The 18,597-nt window shown below is 46.8% G+C and overlaps 1 protein-coding gene across 2 annotated transcripts in view; it reads right to left on the reverse strand.

Annotated features, from left to right (window-relative positions):
* B4GALT5 (beta-1,4-galactosyltransferase 5) overlaps nt 1-18,597 on the reverse strand; it is a 70,334-nt gene that overhangs the window by 24,016 nt on the left and 27,721 nt on the right. Inside the window, exon 1 of one of the 2 annotated variants that reach the window (XM_020906243.2) lies at nt 14,398-14,419. The exons of the other annotated variant lie outside the window; for it this stretch is intronic. The gene's annotated coding sequence lies outside the window, so the exon portion shown is untranslated. Of the gene's footprint in view, nt 1-14,397; nt 14,420-18,597 lie in introns of those variants that run through there. 2 annotated transcript variants of the gene reach the window in all.

The raw sequence follows: 18,597 nt of genomic DNA on the forward strand, positions 1-18,597 counted from the left end.
TCCAGGATCAGATTTCAGGTGAGCCAATTAATAGGAATCAGTCAAAACAAGTGAATACACACTCCCTGCTCAAATTCACGGCTCTGGATAAAAGACTGAGCTTCTCAGTAGCCAGATCTCTCAGTCCCTTAATGAGGAACGTCTTTGGATGGAACTGAATAAGGTGCTATACGCAGAATCCCATTTGGTTACTACAAGTTGGGTGTCAAATCTTACCAAAAATGTATTTTTGCTCTAGATGAAGCAGCAGGAAGAATCCTCTGTCTGCCAAATCTTGAAGCAGGCAGATGGAGGGAAGACGTCAGGATATAAAGCCGGTACTACTGATACCGGTCCCATCACTTCATGGCAAACAGAGAGGGAAAAAGTGGAAGCAGTGACAGATTTTATGCTTTTTGGGCTTCAAAATCACTGAGGACAGTGGCTGCAGCCACAAAATTAAACAATGCTTGCTCCTTAGAAGGAACGCTATGGCAAACCTAGACAGCATATTAAAAAGCAGACACATCACTTTGCCAAGAAAGGTCCATATAGTCAAAGCTACGGTTTTTCCAGTAGTCATGTATGGATGTGAGAGTTGGACCATAAAGAAAGCTGAGTGCCAAAGAACTGATGCTTTCGAATTGTGGTGCTAGAGAAGACTCTTGAGAGCCCCTTGGACTGCAAGATCAAACCAGTCAGTCTTAAAGGAAATCAACCCTGAATATTCATTAGAAGGACGGATGCTGAAGCTCCAATACTTTGGCCACCTGATGCGAAGAGCTGACCCACTGGAAAAGACCCTGATGGTGGGAAAGACTGAAGGTAAAAGGAGAAGACGGCGGCAGAGGATGAGGTAAGATTAGACAGTGTCACCGACTCAATGGACATGAATTTGAGCCAACTCCAGGAGACAGTGAAGGACAGGTGAGCCTGGCATGCGGCAGTCCGTGGGTCATAAAGAGTCCGACATGACTGAACAGCAACTGATACACAGCTGGGGAGAGCTGGTGGGGACGGGGCGCAAAGGTAGTTCTGGTGTCCAGCCAGTCTGATGGTGGGCCCATCAGACTAGGTGTTTTCTGGGGACTGGCTCACACCTGGCAGCTTTGTTCTGAACACCTCCTACAGCCCACCCAACGTGTGATTTCTAACAGGGTCAAGTACATTCCAGGAAAACAACAGAACAGATCCATGAACCAAGGGTTGTACCCCATTCACATTCATATGATTTCAAAATAAAGGATGGGGAAAGGGAGAGACTACAAAGGGAACAGAGAAGAAAAGGAGTAAATAGAACAGGAAGGCTGCTCACTCTCTCTTCTGCCCCCATCTATAAAACACCTGAACGAGACATAATGAAAACCAAGGGGAAACAAGGACTGAATGTGTCGCAGGGATGCTGAAGTCTGATTTTTGCAGCTACAACAGCTGCAAAACTTACACAGCCTTTTTGGACCAAGATTTTCTGAGACATACCAGAACCGGAAAAATAAACTGACTGCTCCCCGCCCCAGATCAGATGGTCCGTGTTCACTGCTCCACACACTAGGTGTTCTGTAAAGAATGAGCCAACTTGTTCTGCTCATTAAGAGAAGGATTTCTGTAAAAAGCGATTCATGTCTTGAGTCTCTGTGTGCCAGTGCCTTCCTAAACACTTCATGCCTTATCTCATTTCATCCTCACAGTAAACAGAGAAATAGGTTATTACTCTCATTTTATAGATGAAGGGACTGAGGTGTGGATAAGTGACTTGACAATTGGGAGCCCAGACTTCCCAACAGGTCTTTGGTTCCAGAGTCCAGGTTTTTAGCAAGTGTGTTCCATTGTCTCCCAGGTTCTAGATGCCCAGGAGCCCCACTGTCATCACACTTCGCTCACTGACTCTTTCCATCTGGATCTTTACGTCAAAAACTCTTACATGTGACTCACCTCCAATGCTCCACTTCAGTTGTGACACCAGTGATTATGGCATAGTATGGTACATCCCCTAACATTTTATTAAAATTTTTACCAGTTTGAAGCTCAAGAATGAATCCCAAATTTTTGCATTTCAGATCTACTTAAAATGCTGGGTAATCATACTATGCAGAGAGATGAAGATCCAAAATTGGGGGTACGGTGACACACACTGAAGAAGGAAAAGAAAGCTGTTGGGTTTTTTTGTTTTTTTTTTTAAGACACAGGAATTTTTTCTGACAATAAATTTACACCCTTTGGCACATCTATTTTAATGTTCTGGAACAACTGTGTGGCAATTTTCACACATAAAGTATTTAAAGAAAATGGGGGGCTGGCAACGAGACATTAACCGAAAGGAATCCCAACAGTTACTTGAAGAGAAAAATTTCATTTGACTAATTTTTTGCTTTCCTGGTCCTTCCCACTTGAGGTAGACAAATCACCAAATCAAACATAGGTTTTTGTTTTCCACCCTCTCTAATTATTATCCCTAGCTATTAAAAAAAAAAAAAGTCCAAGTGGTAAAAATTAACAGCTTTGAAATACCCTGTAAACATTTCCACTGACCTGTTAGTCTATTATCTGTTAAATTATTAAACTGTACATGAGATTAGAAATGAAAGTGCTGCCTGAGAGATATTAGCTAGCTGAATAGCCTCTGGTGGTCGCTTAACTTCAGCTTCCCACCCCCAATTTTTCTTCTAAAATTTTAAGTTCTTTAAAAAAAAAAGAAAGAACAAAGATTATTTATTTATCTTATGGCTGTGCTGGGTCTTTGTTGCTGCGAGAGTTTTCTCTAGTTGTGGTAACCAGCTACTAGGATAGCTACTCCACTAGTATAGCTCCCCCCCAGTGCGGCTCCCCCCCAGTACAGCTCCCCTACTAGTGCGGCTCCCCCCCAGTGCGGCTCCCCCACTAGTGCGGCTCCCCCCCAGTACAGCTCCCCCACTAGTGCGACTCCCCCCTCAGTGCGGCTCCCCCCCAGTACAGCTCCCCCACTAGTGCGGCTCCCCCCCCAGTGCGGCTCCCCCCCAAGTGCGGCTCCCCCCCAGTGCGGCTCCCCCCCCAGTACGGCTCCCCCACTAGTGCGGCTCCCCCCCCAGTACAGCTCCCCCACTAGTGCGGCTCCCCCCCCAGCGTGGCTCCCCCACTAGTACGGCTCCCCCCCAGTACGGCTCCCCCACTAGTGCGGCTCCCCCCCCCAGTGTGGCTCCCCCACTAGTATGGCTCCCCCACTAGTGCGGCTCCCCCCCCAGTGCGGCTCCCCCCCCAGTACGGCTCCCCCACTAGTGCGGCTCCCCCCCCAGTGCGGCTCCCCCACTAGTGCGGCTCACCCCCAGTGCGGCTCCCCCACTAGTGCGGCTCCCCCACTAGTGCGGCTCCCCCACTAGTGCGGCTCCCCCCCCTAGTGCGGCTCCCCCCACTAGTGCAGCTCCCCCCCAGTGCGGCTCCCCCCACTAGTGCAGCTCCCCCCCAGTACAGCTCCCCCACTAGTACGGCTCCCCCCCAGTGCGGCTCCCCCACTAGTGCAGCTCCCCCCCAGTGCGGCTCCCCCCCAGTACGGCTCCCCCACTAGTGCGGCTCCCCCACTAGTGCGGCTCCCCCACTAGTGCGGCTCCCCCACTAGTGCGGCTCCCCCCCCCAGTGCGGCTCCCCCACTAGTGCGGCTCCCCCACTAGTGCGGCTCCCCCCCAGTACAGCTCCCCCACTCGTGCGGCTCCCCCCCCAGTGCGGCTCCCCCCCCAGTGCGGCTCCCCCACTAGTGCGGCTCCCCCACTAGTGCGGCTCCCCCCCACTAGTGCAGCTCCCCCACCAGTGCGGCTCCCCCACTAGTGCGGCTCCCCCCCCAGTGCGGCTCCCCCCCAGTACGGCTCCCCCACTAGTGCGGTTCCCCCCCCAGTGCGGCTCCCCCCCCAGTGCGGCTCCCCCACTAGTACGGCTCCCCCCCCAGTACGGCTCCCCCACTAGTGCGGCTCCCCCACTAGTGCGGCTCCCCCCCCAGTGCGGCTCCCCCACTAGTACGGCTCCCCCCCCAGTACGGCTCCCCCCCCAGTACGGCTCCCCCACTAGTGCGGCTCCCCCACTAGTGCGGCTCCCCCCCCCAGTACGGCTCCCCCACTAGTGCGGCTCCCCCACTAGTGCGGCTCCCCCCCCAGTGCGGCTCCCCCACTAGTACGGCTCCCCCCCCCCAGTACGGCTCCCCCCCCAGTACGGCTCCCCCACTAGTGCGGCTCCCCCACTAGTGCGGCTCCCCCCCCAGTGCGGCTCCCCCCCCAGTGCGGCTCCCCCACTAGTACGGCTCCCCCCCCAGTACAGCTCCCCCCCCAGTGCGGCTCCCCCCCCAGTGCGGCTCCCCCCCCAGTGCGGCTCCCCCACTAGTGCGGCTCACCCCCAGTGCGGCTCCCCCCCAGTACAGCTCCCCCCCAGTGCGGCTCCCCTACTAGTGCAGCTCCCCCCCAGTACAGCTCCCCCACTAGTGCGGCTCCCCCCACTAGTGCAGCTCCCCCCCAGTGCGGCTCCCCCCACTAGTGCGGCTCCCCCCCAGTACAGCTCCCCCACTAGTGCGGCTCCCCCACTAGTACGGCTCCCCCCCAGTGCGGCTGCCCCCCCAGTGCGGCTCCCCCACTAGTGCGGCTACCCAAGCTGTGGGGCACAGGCTTCTCATTGCCACAGCTCCTCTTGCTGCAGTTCGCGGGCTCTGGAGCACGGGCTCAGTAGTTGTGGCACATGGACTTAGCTGACCGAGGCACGTGGGATGTTTTCCAGACCAGGGATCGAACCCATGTCCCCTGTATTGGCAGGCAGATTCTTAACCACTGGACCACCATGGAAGTCCCTCCCTCCGAATTCTCAATAGCATGGTCAGTTAACAACCTCCAGAAATACACACATGCAGGAGAGCCTGAGCAAGCAAGGATGTTCAATTTTGTCTCAGAGACGATCAAAAATGACTTTTCTGGGGCCATTGGCGCTGGGTTGCCTGCACGGACCGCGGCCGTGCCCTGGGGGTAAATGTGCAGAGTGAGCAGACGTGTCACACGGGGGAGCCTGCCTCTGCGCACCTCCTGGGCCTGAACAAGGCTCTCTGGCCTCAGTCCCACCAGCCAGAGAGCAGAGCAGCTCCTGCGGCTGCTGACGCCTGGCCTCTGTGCGAACGTGCTCGGGTGTCACCTGTTCACGCGAAGAAGCTTTAACGGCGCTTTTCATGGCTTTTCCTGGTACCATCCCATCCCCGAGATTAGTCTTGGGTGGTCTTGACTCTTTCCCAACTGATATATATAAACTCTTATCATGATCCCTATAAATGTGAGCTTATCTCCTCCAGCAGGCTATAAATTTCTTACCAGTACAGACTGTCTTACTTTTTTTCCATCTACAATGTCTGATAAATAGGAGACACTTATCTGTTTATTAAATTAATGAATTACGAGCACATAGCTTGCTGTTCTGGCCATTTGGTGGAGGTGCCTTGTTTTCTCAAGTTAGAAGCAGACCAGTTTTTCTGCAACCATACAAGAAAGATTCTCCAAGCCAGAAGGTGACATGGTGAAACTGATACTCGACCAACTTTGCTGCTCTAAGTGTAAATTAGTATAATCCTTTGGGAAAACTATTTGCAAGGTCAACAAAGAGCCACAGACATACTCGTATTCTCTGATCTAGCAATTTTAAAGCAATTATCTGAAATACAAGGACATTCTACTCACAAAGGTTTTAATTCTGTTATTCCTCAAAATAAAAACTTGGAAAACAAAAAACTCAAAAGCAACAACTAAAGAATAGATACATATACCTGGTAGAATCTTGTACAACCTGAAAAGTAAAAGCTATGAAACGTTATAAACAGAATAAATGTAGAAATTCTTGCAGTAACCAGATTTGTTCAAACTGACTCAAAATTACAGTTTCCAGAATTACTGAGAACGCCTTGTCCACACAGCACCTATTTAATGTCTAGGAACAGACTCTAGGAATGCTGCCTTGGGACATGGTCTTTTTCTTTCTTTTAATTTTTGTAAACAATGATCATACATTTATATGGCGGGAGGCGCACAAAAACAGAACCAAGCTTTTGCCTTATTAAGGATCCCTCATTTTTACTGCTCCAGATCCAAATAATCTTCCCAGTACCAAACCATTATTCTACTTTGGCCTACCTCCAAATGATTTATTATCATCCTAAAACTTCTGGGGCTTCCAGTTATAACTTGACCAAGCAAGTTTTCTCCATCAAGCCCACGACCCCAAAGTATTTTCCCAGAGACAGCCCTTAGGGCTCCCTCCTGATCCTCTTTTGGAAAGGAGATTACTCTCCATGTCCCATGGGGATAATATATGATAATCATATTATTTTTAGCCTAGAAGATTGTAACAGACTAATAGGGTTATCTACTCTTTGGGAATTTAAGTGTTTCCAGAAGGTAATGTTCTAGAACCGGGGTAATGAGCACCCCGGTTGTCAAAATACATGGAATCAGGGCCATGGTTTCTATAGAAGGACAAAAATTATCAAAGAAAGCACCTGAAAATGTCTTGATTCGGAGGCATAAACTCAGCAGAATAAGGTCTTTCCTTAACACCCTGTGGGTATGACGCCCTTCCTCTGGACCACATGGTCTGTCTTTAGCAAACGTCAAACCATAGTGCTAGAAAAGGGGTTTTCTGTGCACTCATTTTCTGTCATCTGTGATAACGGCTTTGTCTTTCGCTTGACCCAGGAGGAGCAGACGTTAACTCTTCTTTCTCCAGCTAAGTGATGCTCACGTGCTACAACAATGCAAGGACCACCAAGTCCAGAGGAACAGGAGAGTGAACCCACTCCATGAGGGGAAGCTGTAGAGCGTAAACTGTGGGCAGAGCTCGTGAGACTGCTCTGGCACATCACACATTCTTCCCACGGATCACTTGATGGCTAAGGGCAAAAACGCATGCTTACAATGGGGAGAGCAGACCAGCATTCTCGACCAAGAGATCAAACTGGGCACTGCTAACATTAAAACAAGGTAACATTACCTTCAAGAGTATTCCTGCCAAAAACTTTTAACCTACATCTAATCGAGCGTTCAGATCTTCCGGTTTATAAAAAATACAAAGGATTAAGGAACACATCAAATGGACACCAGGCAATTCCAGACTGTAGGACATTCTATGAAACAATTGGCCTAAACTCTTCAAAAATGTACTGGAGGTTGAGGAGGGGGACAGGCAGCTACAGACTGAGACCAAAAAGACATAATCAAGTATAAAAATATGTGATTGGGGGGAGGGCAGCTATAAAGAACACTTTCAGTACCACTGGGGCAGTCTGGATATGGGTTAGATACTGGAAGATATTATCAAAGTACTGTTACTTGTGTTAGTTGCAGTAACAGGAGAATATCCTTATTTTTTAAAGAGATGTCTGCTGAGGTATTTAAATATCTCAATGTCTACTTACAATTTAATTTTACATGGTTCAGAGGAAAAAGCAAGCCAGAGTTAAATAAAAGCAAAGTGGTAAAAACTGTAGACTCTAGATGGAGGGTCATGTGTTCACTGTGTTATTCTTTTAACTTTTCCACATGCTTGAATTTTTTCATAATAAAAATTTGGAAAAAAAAAAAATTGGGGGCAAAGTCTGATTTTGGATGTATCTCAAGTGCCAACCAAATCTAAGTTATAGTAATACTGCACTAAGAATTCTCTAAACGTGTCATAAATTATAATACAGGGATAAATACCTTGGTAGTGGTCACATACAAACTTAGAGCATTCAGTGGCTATTCTATGCCCCTCACTCCCCAATTCTTTGTTTTTGGAACCCAAAATTGCACTTACTCTTTATCTCAGGAGAACCGAAATTATACATAAATCTTCCTGTTGCTCCCTCACTTAATCTCTGAATGGCTTTCCACAGCCTTTAAGGTCAAGTTCTAAATTCCTTATGCTTAGGTGACTCAGTGTTCACAAAACCTGTCCGCTGTTGCTGCAATTTCAGATCTTGCCACGCCCCAATCCCAGCCACAAGGGACATCAGCAGTCCTCCAGGATCTCAGACAGGGCTGCTTCCACTGCCTGGACCTTCATGAGAAAAAGCATGTGTTCGGGGTGAACAGGGAGGGGAAGAGAAAAGATCCCAGGGAAGACCAAACCCAGCCGTGCCTCCCTCTCCCTTCACACGTTCCTGAGGGTGCCTTGCTTGCGGCTCTCTTCAGTTACATTTGTAGGTCCACCAAATGAAAAATGACTAATTTCTGGGATTGGACTTATCCTCTAGGCCAATCCCTAGGCCTGCACACCCCACAATAAAAAAACTGGAGTATGCCCAAAGACCTTAAGACACTGACTCTCCGCTGTGAGAGGTGGATCATAAAGAAGGCTGAGCGCCAAAGAATTGATGCCTTCAAATTGTAGTGCCGGAAAAAGATTCTTGAGAGTCCCTTGGACTGCATGGAGATCAAACCAGTCAGTCCTAAAGGAAATCAAACCTGAATATTCACTGGAAGGACTGCTGCTGAAGCTGAAGCTGCAATACTCTGGCCACCTGATGCAAAGAGCCAACTCACTGGAAAAGACTCTGATACCGGCAAAGACTGAAGGCAAAAGAAGGGGGCGGCCGAGGGTTAGATGGTTAGATAGCATCGCCGGCTCCGTGGACACGAATCTGAGCAAACTCCAGGAGACAGCGGAGGACAGAGCAGTCTGGCGTGCTGCAGTCTCTGGGGTTGCAGAGAGTCAGACAAGACTTAGCGGCTGAAAGACAACAACTCTGCTGGCAAGCACATAGGACTGAAACGGCACGAAAATTCAATTACGGTCCTCTGTAATAGATTTAGCACCTTAAGTATTAACAAGACTGCCAGAGGGAGTCAGTTTATCAAGGGATAAGAATCCTAGCAGAGGCCAATTACCATTCCCCACCAGGCCCAACTACGCTGGCTCTCCAGCCTTCAGAGTTGCTTAGGAGTTGCTTAGGACCCTGCGGATTTGTTAGCAGGTGCCTCTGACCAGTAACCTATTACAGCGAATGCACCAGGGGTTCAGCGTACCAGGAGGAAAAGCTGAACCACGAGAGAGAACTAACCGAGCAAGCTCAGCACTGCCTGCGTTTTGCTTCTTTGCTTTCGCTGTCTGACAATCCAAAGCCTAACATGCCCACTCGGTTCTCTCTTTTCTCACCTTGGTTTTCCCTTCTCACAGTTATTTTTAAAATCAGCAAATGCCCAACATTTGTAAACCGCCAGTGGCCATCTGTGCTTTTCACAATTAGATCCCCATTAAAAGGAGCAAAATTTTCAGCTCCAGACTTGACTTCAGCAATGGGGCAGATCATTAAAGGGGTGAGCGAGTGACTTCATCTTAGGAGTAGGGTCGCTGTACTCTTGAGGCCACCCTGAAACAAACCTAGTTCTTGAACTCAACCGTAGGCCTTGGATCTTTTGGCTGAAGTTTTATTACTGCCTCGCCTCCCCCTACCCCAACTCTAGCTCCCCAGACAAAGCCTGGCACTTTCTGGATCCCTGGTCATAAAAGGACTCAAGTCTACAGATGGGTCACTGGCAAAGGGACTGAATATTTCAAGGGATTGAAATATTATCAGGTAAGAAGTGGGTTAAAAAAAAACAAAAACAAAACACTGTTCTAGTAGAGTGATGAATCATGTAAGAATAAAAGAAAAGCTCACCCAAAAGAAAAGAAATCAGGGAGTTCCAACTGTAACCTTCTACCCATATGACCTAAGTGGATCCACAGAAGATTTTCTTCAAGTGTCTTGTGCTAATTTGTGGTTAGAGCACAACATGAGAAAATGAGGCTCACAGCAGGATACTAATGCTAAGTAATTTTATGAGATTATGCCTGCCTTTGCGCTAAATAATTTATGCTGGGAGCGGTAATAAAAGCAGAGATGAAGTTAAGCTATTGACGGGAGATTGTACCAATGTCATCACTTCCGCCCGCCACCAAAAGAAAAAAGAGGGAGAGAGAAGGATGAATGAGTCCCTTCAAGATCTAGTGTTGAATGTACCTGCTAACTGATCTCCGCCTCCTTTAAAAAGCCCCACTGCTCTCCTGAGCACGCTTTCTGCCCTTGGCAGCTGCACAGAGCCTGTGAAGTCTGTGAAGGCCCTCTGTACTAGCACTAGAGCCGGCAAACGTAAAACTAGTAGGAAGCCGGCTGGAGGGAAGGGAGGTACAAGGGACAGAAGGCTGTGGCCAGCCTGTCCCGGCCCCATCTCAAAGGAAGGAGAGACAGAAAAACCAAGTGACAATAGTCTTCACCCTTTAAAGGAGTCACCATGGCATTCATTCTCCAAGATGACCAGCACCTGCTGCTTTCTGGTAAGGAGGGAAAGTCACTCTGGAAAGCAGAAAATTGTAATACTTCCACATTCCTCTACAACACAAAGGCGTCATCGCTCTAATTCTGCAGCTGGGACCTTCTAACAGCAGCCTACGAGGTGTGTGCGTGCCTATCTTTTTAAAAGATGCTACAGTTTTGATGACGTCTTTCTTCCCAGGGGCATTTCCGCAATCTTTTCAGAGGCACCTTGAAGAGTATCAGCCAGAAAATGCTACAACTTTCTCATGTCAGTCGGGGAGCGTGGGCTAAAAAGGGAACCACAGGCTTCAAAGATGACCACAACCACATCACCTATCGTGCGAAGATGATCCACACTCAGCTCCAGCACAAGTTCGTCCTGGGTATGAGAACTCTTCGAGTAGTCTCCCTCCCCAAAGTCTGGCCCTGAGGTCACATGGTAGCCCCTCCTGGTAAAAGGTTCACGAGGTCCTTCTATTCCACCCCACCGCCAGCACCACACCTCCACGCTAGTTTCCCTGAAGCAGTGTTTCCCACAGCACCAATCTTCAAGCCACCTGCAACTTCAACACTAAAGTGCATTATCATTTCTACTTTTTTTAAAATCCCATTTCACACCGTTTAGATCATAAACACACAAATCTCTAATCCTAAATGCTAGGTGCAAACCCATGGTGATTATGTTAAAGTCAAGCTCTTTTAATTTTACTTGATCCTTGTCTGATTTCTGAAGTGGAACTGTCTACTGAGAAAGAGTTGAAACTGCCTTTTTTTTTTTATTATGCAATCTTTTATTATTTACTATGCACAAAAAATAAAATATAACCAGAACACGATACAAATAAGTCACACTCTCCAAAATTACATACGGATTTGATGACAGGTGAAATATCTTTTAAAACAAATGTGAGCATGTGCTCTAAAGACAGTTTCCACCCTAGGACTCAGAATAAACAAATTTCATTTCTTCCAAGCTAAGAATGGCAAGGTAGAGAATCAGACGGCACTGGAAGAAAGCCTTGGTCTTACCCCTGCCCAGATGCCAATCAGATACAGCCAAGGGCTCCTAGGCTAAATTAGAAGATGAAGGTCAAGTTGGTTACTAATTTCCCAGAGCCAGCCCAGAGGAAGCAAGAGAGAAAAGCAGAACCAACCCCAGAACTCAAACAGGATGGAAGGCATGTCACAGCATTAATTAGAGCCCAGGACAGGGGGATAATAATTTGGCTGGAAAAGAGCTGAGGCCCTTTCTGAGTTGCTTCGCCTACTGTTAAAGAAGGCAGGTACTAGAACAGACTTGTGGATTCTGGGAGAAGGCGAGGGTGGGATGTTTCAAGAGAACAGCATCGAAACATGTATATTATCTAGGGTGAAACAGATCACCAGCCCAGGTTGGGTGCATGAGACAAGTGCTCGCGCCTGGTGCACTGGGAAGACCCAGAGGGATCGGGTGGAGAGGGAGGTGGGAGGGGGGACCGGGATGGGGAATACATGTAAATCCATGGCTAATTCATTTCAATGTATGACAAAAACCACTGCAATGAGGTAAAGTAATCAGCCTCCAACTAATAAAAATAAATGAAAAAAAAAAATAAATAAAGAAGGCAGGTACCTTCCCAGTAGAGCCACCAGCCAGCTGGCAGTGGGGCATCCTTAGTGGACACACCCTTTGGTACCAGTGGGCATGCCTCTGGAGGGCAAGACTTATAATTGGCTGACAACGAGGTCCTGAAAAATGCCTCCCGACCCAACGCTGCTAAAACACAAAATCTGGAGGAGATGGCAACCCGCTCCAGTATTCTTGCCTGGAGAAGTCCATGGACAGAGGAGCCTGGTGGGCTGCAGTCCATGGGGTTACATGACAGCATGTGTACACGAGGGTGGAGGGAGATGGGTGGGTAGCAATAAACCAGCAGAACTAAAAAACAAAAAAACAAAAACCACATAATCGCTGAGCCCTGGAAGCCACCCAGGAGCTCCCCAGGTCTTTGGAAGGGTGAAGTGACACAGATGTTAGCAGGGAAAGAAGGACACACTCCTCCCAAACTCCCTCCTTGCACAAGCCTTGATCAAGAAGAAAATGAAAGGATCAGGGAGTTTCATTTCATTTTGATCAAGTTAAGTATTATTATTTCCATTTTATAGAAAAACAACCTGGGAGTCCATCATTGTTCGGACCTGGCTTAAAAGTTCCCATTCGCCATGCTACTAAGACGGTGGAGACCCCTGGCCTCCATATATTCCTCAACACAGACACTCACTGCCGGCAGAGGTAAAAATGAAAAGTTCCTGGGTTCCTAGAGCCCCAAGCAAAGTCCCCTCCAATCTGCCAGATACAATAATTTCATCCTTTGCCCACTTGATAAAAGAAGAAAAAAAAAAAAATTAAAACCTAGGGCCAAGACCCAAAGCTAACCACGATTCAAAAGGAAAGAACAATGGATACTTTGATCGTCCTTTTCACCTCTCATCAGAACTGACTGTTTTCAGCACTGCTGGGATGAATTATGGGAAATGACCTGAAAGATCCGCTGTAGGCGCTAAACTGGGGCTGCATCTTGAAAAAGACCTCTTGTCTTCCATTCTGTTCTTCAATTTTTTTTTTAAACGAATCTGTTCTTAAGGTTTTTCGGCAATAGCCAGTTCTGAAGTCAAGGTGAACATTCATTTTCATTCTATCCTTCATTGTTCTCTTCTATCTGTCGTTCTCTGCCGCTACAGGCAGGAACATTACTTAGCCTTGCCAGTGAGACCTGATGTTGGTTAAACAAATATCATCTTGTTCACATGTCGGCTGAGCTCGCAGTGGACTTAACCCCCAAGCCCAAAGGACAGCCAGATTCTTCCTCAATGCACACAATGCCATAAACACTGCTGTCATCAAGCAAACAGTGAAGAGGTTACTTAGGAGACAGGGCAAATAACACTGAAACTGCTTTGGTGGGAGGGACAGGCTTACAGGACTTGCCCCCAAGCTCAGCAATTTGTCAGATGAGCCAGCTGTAGAATTCCACTCCCCCAAATACCTCTCCACCCTCTTCCAGAAGGAATCTCGATCATTTCCTTTATAGTGCCACTTTTTCAGGTTTTCTATCTATTCCAAGTAAGACAAGCTTATCCTGTGATTAAACATGCCATATAATATCAGAAAAACCATCAAGTCATGTTGGCCAGAGAGTAAGCCATCCAGCTACGCACTATCGTCATCACTTCTTCCACCAGCATAAATAAAGAGCGCGGCACTGGCTGGAGAGGTGCCTCACCAACGCTTCAAGTTCCAGACACAGGGACCCTGGGTGTTCTGGGTGACAGGGATGGGTTCTTGAGACTGCTGTGTAGCAAAGGACTCCTCTTAGAAATAAGACTCAGTACAAGAAGGCTGTACTAATTATTCAAAGAAGTTTTACAAAGTAATAAAAGCAGTGACACGTGCTAGGACATGGATAAACCTGAAAAACATTATGCGAAGTCAGAGACAAAAGCACAGACAGTGCGTGATTCTGCTCACACGCGGCACCTGGAACAGACAGATTCATAGGAACAGAGTGGAAATGTGACAACCAAGGGCCCGCAGAAAGGGGGGCTGGGGAATCACTTAATGAGTGCAGTCTCTGGGATGATGAAAAGGTTCCGGATATGGACAGCGGTGGTGTCCACACAATACTGTGAAGGTACTTAATGCCGCTGGGTTTTATACTTAAGGAGGTTACAACAGTAAATTTTAACTTTGCCTACTTATATCACCACAATTTTTAAAAAGCCGCATGTAAAAAACCAGAATTATAACAATAAAATTATAGGTGATAAATAATAAACCGAACCAAAGGGGCATAAATTTTCTCTAAAATCCATTTAAGGTAACCCACAAGGATCCTCCCTACTGTATACCACAGGGAAATATACTCAATAATACGTAACAACCTGTAAGGGAAAAGAGTCTGAAAAAGTACACACACCCATCTATCACTGTGTTATACACCTGAAACCTACAAGATATTGTAAATCAACTACACCTCAATAAAAAAATTTTTAAACAATATTAAAATAAAATCCATTTAAGAGTTGAAACAGTCAAAACTCCCAAAGTGTCAAAACCGTGCAGACAAAGCTAGCTGCTGCTATGACGCTGCTTTGCTTATCCAGCCTCAGGACCTCACATGCCAGATGGAAGTTCAGCCGGGACCGCTCCCTCAACACCGTGTCCGGATACCAACCGTCCACGTCTCCACCTGGACGTCCAAACTCCACTGGTCCAGAGCCAAAGCACGCTTGTTCCCGCCCACGAAGCTGCGCCGCTGTGGCCCTCCCACCCTGGTTAATGGTAACCCTACCCTTTCACCCTCATCACCCCTTCACAGGCAGCGGCGTCAAGGCTGGCAGCAGCAACCTTTCGAAAGGGCAGTCAAATGATCTCACTCCTCTCCATTCAAAGCCCTCCAGGGAATTCTCACTTCACTGAGAGAAGAAGTCAGACTCCGGACAATGGTCTCCAAGGCTCTAAACCGGGAGTCAGCAAATGTTGGGGGCCCACTGCCTGTTTCCATGAACGAAGTGTCAGTGGCACAGCGCCGGCTGGTTTCTGTATTGGCTATGGCTGCTTCAGGGCTACCAGCTACCAGGCCTAAAACGCTCACACCTGGCCCTTCACGGAGTCCGTCGGCCCACCCCGACTCCAAAGATCTGCATCTCACCCTCAGCCTTCTGCCGGCATCTCTTTTCCCTCTCCCTCACTCGCTCTGCACCAGCCCCCGCGACTTCCTTGCTGTTTCAAGGGTACCAGGCAAGCTGGCCCCTTGAGGCCCTGCCGACGTGGCCCTCTGGCAGGGCTGCTCTGCGGCAGACAACTGCAAGGCTTGCTCATCCAACTCGGGCAGGAACCTGCCCGAACCAAACTTCATTTCAAATGGCAACCCTCCCCCGCCTCAAAAAAACCCACATATCCACACCTTCCCCCCACCAATTATCTTTCTCCATATCACTAATCAGCTAATATGATTCATGATTTTCTTTTTTTGTCTGATTTGACTGCTACACATTAGAATATTAGCTTCATGAGGGCAGAGATTTTTTTTGTATGTTTTGTTCATTATCCCAATGTCTACAACAGTGCCTGGCATACCGTAGCAACCCAATAAAGATTTGTTAAATATGGGTGAAAGAGGAGGTGTGGTATAGTTTGTTAGCCTATGGCCGAATTCAAGATTTCCATTCTAATCGTTGGGGGTAAAAATCAAATAATTAACAAAAGAGATGGGGGAAATTAGGATCCATACTTTAAAAGAATCTGAAACACAATTTTGGCTTCTAACACATTTCAAATAGAGACAAATACTTCCAAAGCTAAATTTCTCAATTGAAAAAATCAAAACACCAGTCTAGAGTTTCAATTAAGTAATAAATACCATATGTGCTCAGAATTCAAAACCTGTTTTAAGCTGTAAACCTCTAATTTATTCATATCCTATTAAACAATTTTTAAACTTCAAAAATCAACATCTTAACTTATACATTTCTGATTATTCTATTCCAATAGCCCATTAACACTGCTTTTCATTATCACCCTTTTAGTTGAAATGACCAGAACTAGAGGAAGAAAAACCCTGTTTTAAAGAAGTAGATTAAAGAAATGATGTTTGTCCAAAAATAAAAAAAAAAACCAACCAACCCTGTGCTAACAAAATTGGCAACTCTAGTTTTTATAAGCAATGTTTTAAGGAAGAAAAATGCATCATGCAAGTAAAGTTAAAAATGTTAGAATGATGGTAACTTTTTTGCCCCACTATCAAAAATACCAAGGAAACCTGAAATCTCTAAGAACTCCAGGTTTTGAATTTATCAAGTAACAAACCAGTCCTACAGGTAGAGGGTTTAATGAACAGTTTTGACATTTAACAACACTAGCATATCTGAAATGACTTAGAAGTAAGTTTGTATACAACAGATAAAAATTGCCAACTAAGAATGATCAAGGAAAGCAGTTATCTTAGAAATAAATTGTTTTCATCTCACAAAAAGCTAAGGTTCAGATGAGAAGCTGCAAATTATCTACACACAGACGTGTTGTCTGGCTGATCAGATGTCTTCTGGTTTTCCTTTCACTTTCAAACATGATTTAACTGCCAAACAGTTTAGTGGTTAAAAGTAACAATTTCGGAACAGAACTACCTAGGGATAATTCCCAGTCAGCTAAATGACCTTGGGCAAATTAAAAAAAAAAAAAAAAAACACCATTCTGTGCCTCAGTTTCTTCATCTATAAAATGGGGATAACAATACTCCTATCTCATTTAGATTTAAATGAGTTAACATTTGTCACATACTAACAATAAAGCCCAGAACATAATAAGCACTCGATTTATTTAAATATTTGCTATTATTATTATTCAATCCAGATTTTAGATTCTCTTGAAATTTCAGGGCTACGTAGCCTAGTGGCTGTCCCTTTCAACAGAATACATCTTCTAAATTGACTCTAATCCTCACCAGGGCCTATCCAGTCCTTACCAGCCTTTACACCCTCTGATCTACTGAAAAAGGAAAGTACGTTCTAAAATCAGAATTTCATTGGGCCCAGCCTCCAAGGAGTTGCTTTTACATTCATTAACTTTTTAATCTAACCACTCATCAATATTTAAGTTTCTACTACAAAACAATGGGGATCCAAATACATTAAAATGGGACTAACAACTTAGCGTTGAAGAGCTTGGCCTCCAGAATAAGACAACCCAGGCTTGAGTGCTGACTTTAATCAAGGACTTCCCTGGTGGTCCGATGGTTAAGAATCTGCCTGCCAATGCAGGGGACACAGGTTTGATCCCTGGTCCAGGAAGATCCCACATGCTGTGGGCAACTCAGCCCGTGGGCCACAGCCACGGAAGCCCAAGAGCCCTGGAGCCCGTGCGCCACGACGAGAAGCCCAAACCCTGCAACGAGAGCCCGGGGTGCAGCAACGGAGACCCAGCGCAGCCGAAAACAAAAGTAATCAATTAAAAGAAAAAAGAAGAACCCTGCTCAAGTTACCTAGACTCTCTGGACCTCAATTTCCTCACCTCTAAAATGAAGGAAACAACACCTACCTCATCAGGTAAGGAAGATGAGTAACATCCACAAAGCTCGAAGACCAAGACCCTGTGTATGGTTAGCACTCACATGTTAGCTTAGAATTTCTTTTAATTAAAAAAAAAAAAGTTGGTCCCTGAACTGATGGAGGCCACATATAACACCAAGAACATGAGCGTGCACATTAATTATGTGCTGTGCAGTATCATCGGTGCTATAACAGAAAGTGATCGAGGATTCCGTGCAGACTTAAATGACACGCTGAAGAGCCACTCGTTCAAATAACGCTAGCCCCTTTCTCTGTGAACAGAGAGGAAGCGAAATGGGGTCGGATCAGTCTTCCATTCAGCTAAGACCCAGGGCTGAGTCTGGACCCCGCTCGGCCGTGTGGTCTGCAGCTCAAAACGGAGCGTCTCACAGTCCTGTGAAGGCTGGGAAGAACAAATCTCAGACCCCAAAGTTACTGATTAGAATGGAGTGAGCCTTCCTTATAAGTCCCAGTTGTTATTTTCATAAGCCTTTTGTTTTAGGATAATCTTCCAGAAAAAAACTGTGAGGTTATTTGTGAGTTTCCACTCGAGTATTCTTTTTATCCATATTGTTATTTTTGATTGTGAAGAGAGGTAAATAACTTCTAAGCTACCTTTAAAACCTGGGGTAACAAAGAGGATGATGGTTCTGGGAAAATCAGCACTTAAACGCACGGCAGCAGGTCAGTAAACTGATTTAACGAGTTTGTTCAGATGTGTCAAGGTTTAAAGGCTGACTTGAGACAGACGCTTCGGGGCGCGCCCAAGACCTCGCCACCCCTTCCCCACGTGACCATGTGCACCAGCTCAGCAGGTGTGTGCGCTCGCCCTCCCCTCCACCTGCACTACAAACCCCGCGGCTTCCTCAATTTCTCTGATCGCAGAGCCCATCCCAACACGGCTCCTTCCTAACCGACCAGAAATAAAACCGTGGCCCAGGCAGACCTGCCTTTGACAACCGCAGGCACGGCGGCGGCTGGGCTCTCAGAGGTCAGGCTCTGAGTGGCCACCCAGAAGGCCGTGGGCTGGCAAGGGGCGGGGAGGAAAATGCTGGCTCCAAGCCCGCACCGAGTGCTCCCCGGGCCATTAATTACTTGTCCTGTTCTTTTACGTCTGTCTGACTCCTAGCAGCTGCCTATCAAAAAGGTAAGGCGAAAATATCATTTTAAATCATACAAAACAGATATCAGAGAACTCAGGAGCGACATATCCAGGCAGCCAGGTAGAAGAGTACTGAAATAAGTAACAGTATTGTCCAAGCAATCAAATG

This window comes from Odocoileus virginianus, chromosome 9 (assembly GCF_023699985.2).
Source record: "Odocoileus virginianus isolate 20LAN1187 ecotype Illinois chromosome 9, Ovbor_1.2, whole genome shotgun sequence".
NCBI classification, from domain to species: Eukaryota; Metazoa; Chordata; class Mammalia; order Artiodactyla; family Cervidae; genus Odocoileus; species Odocoileus virginianus.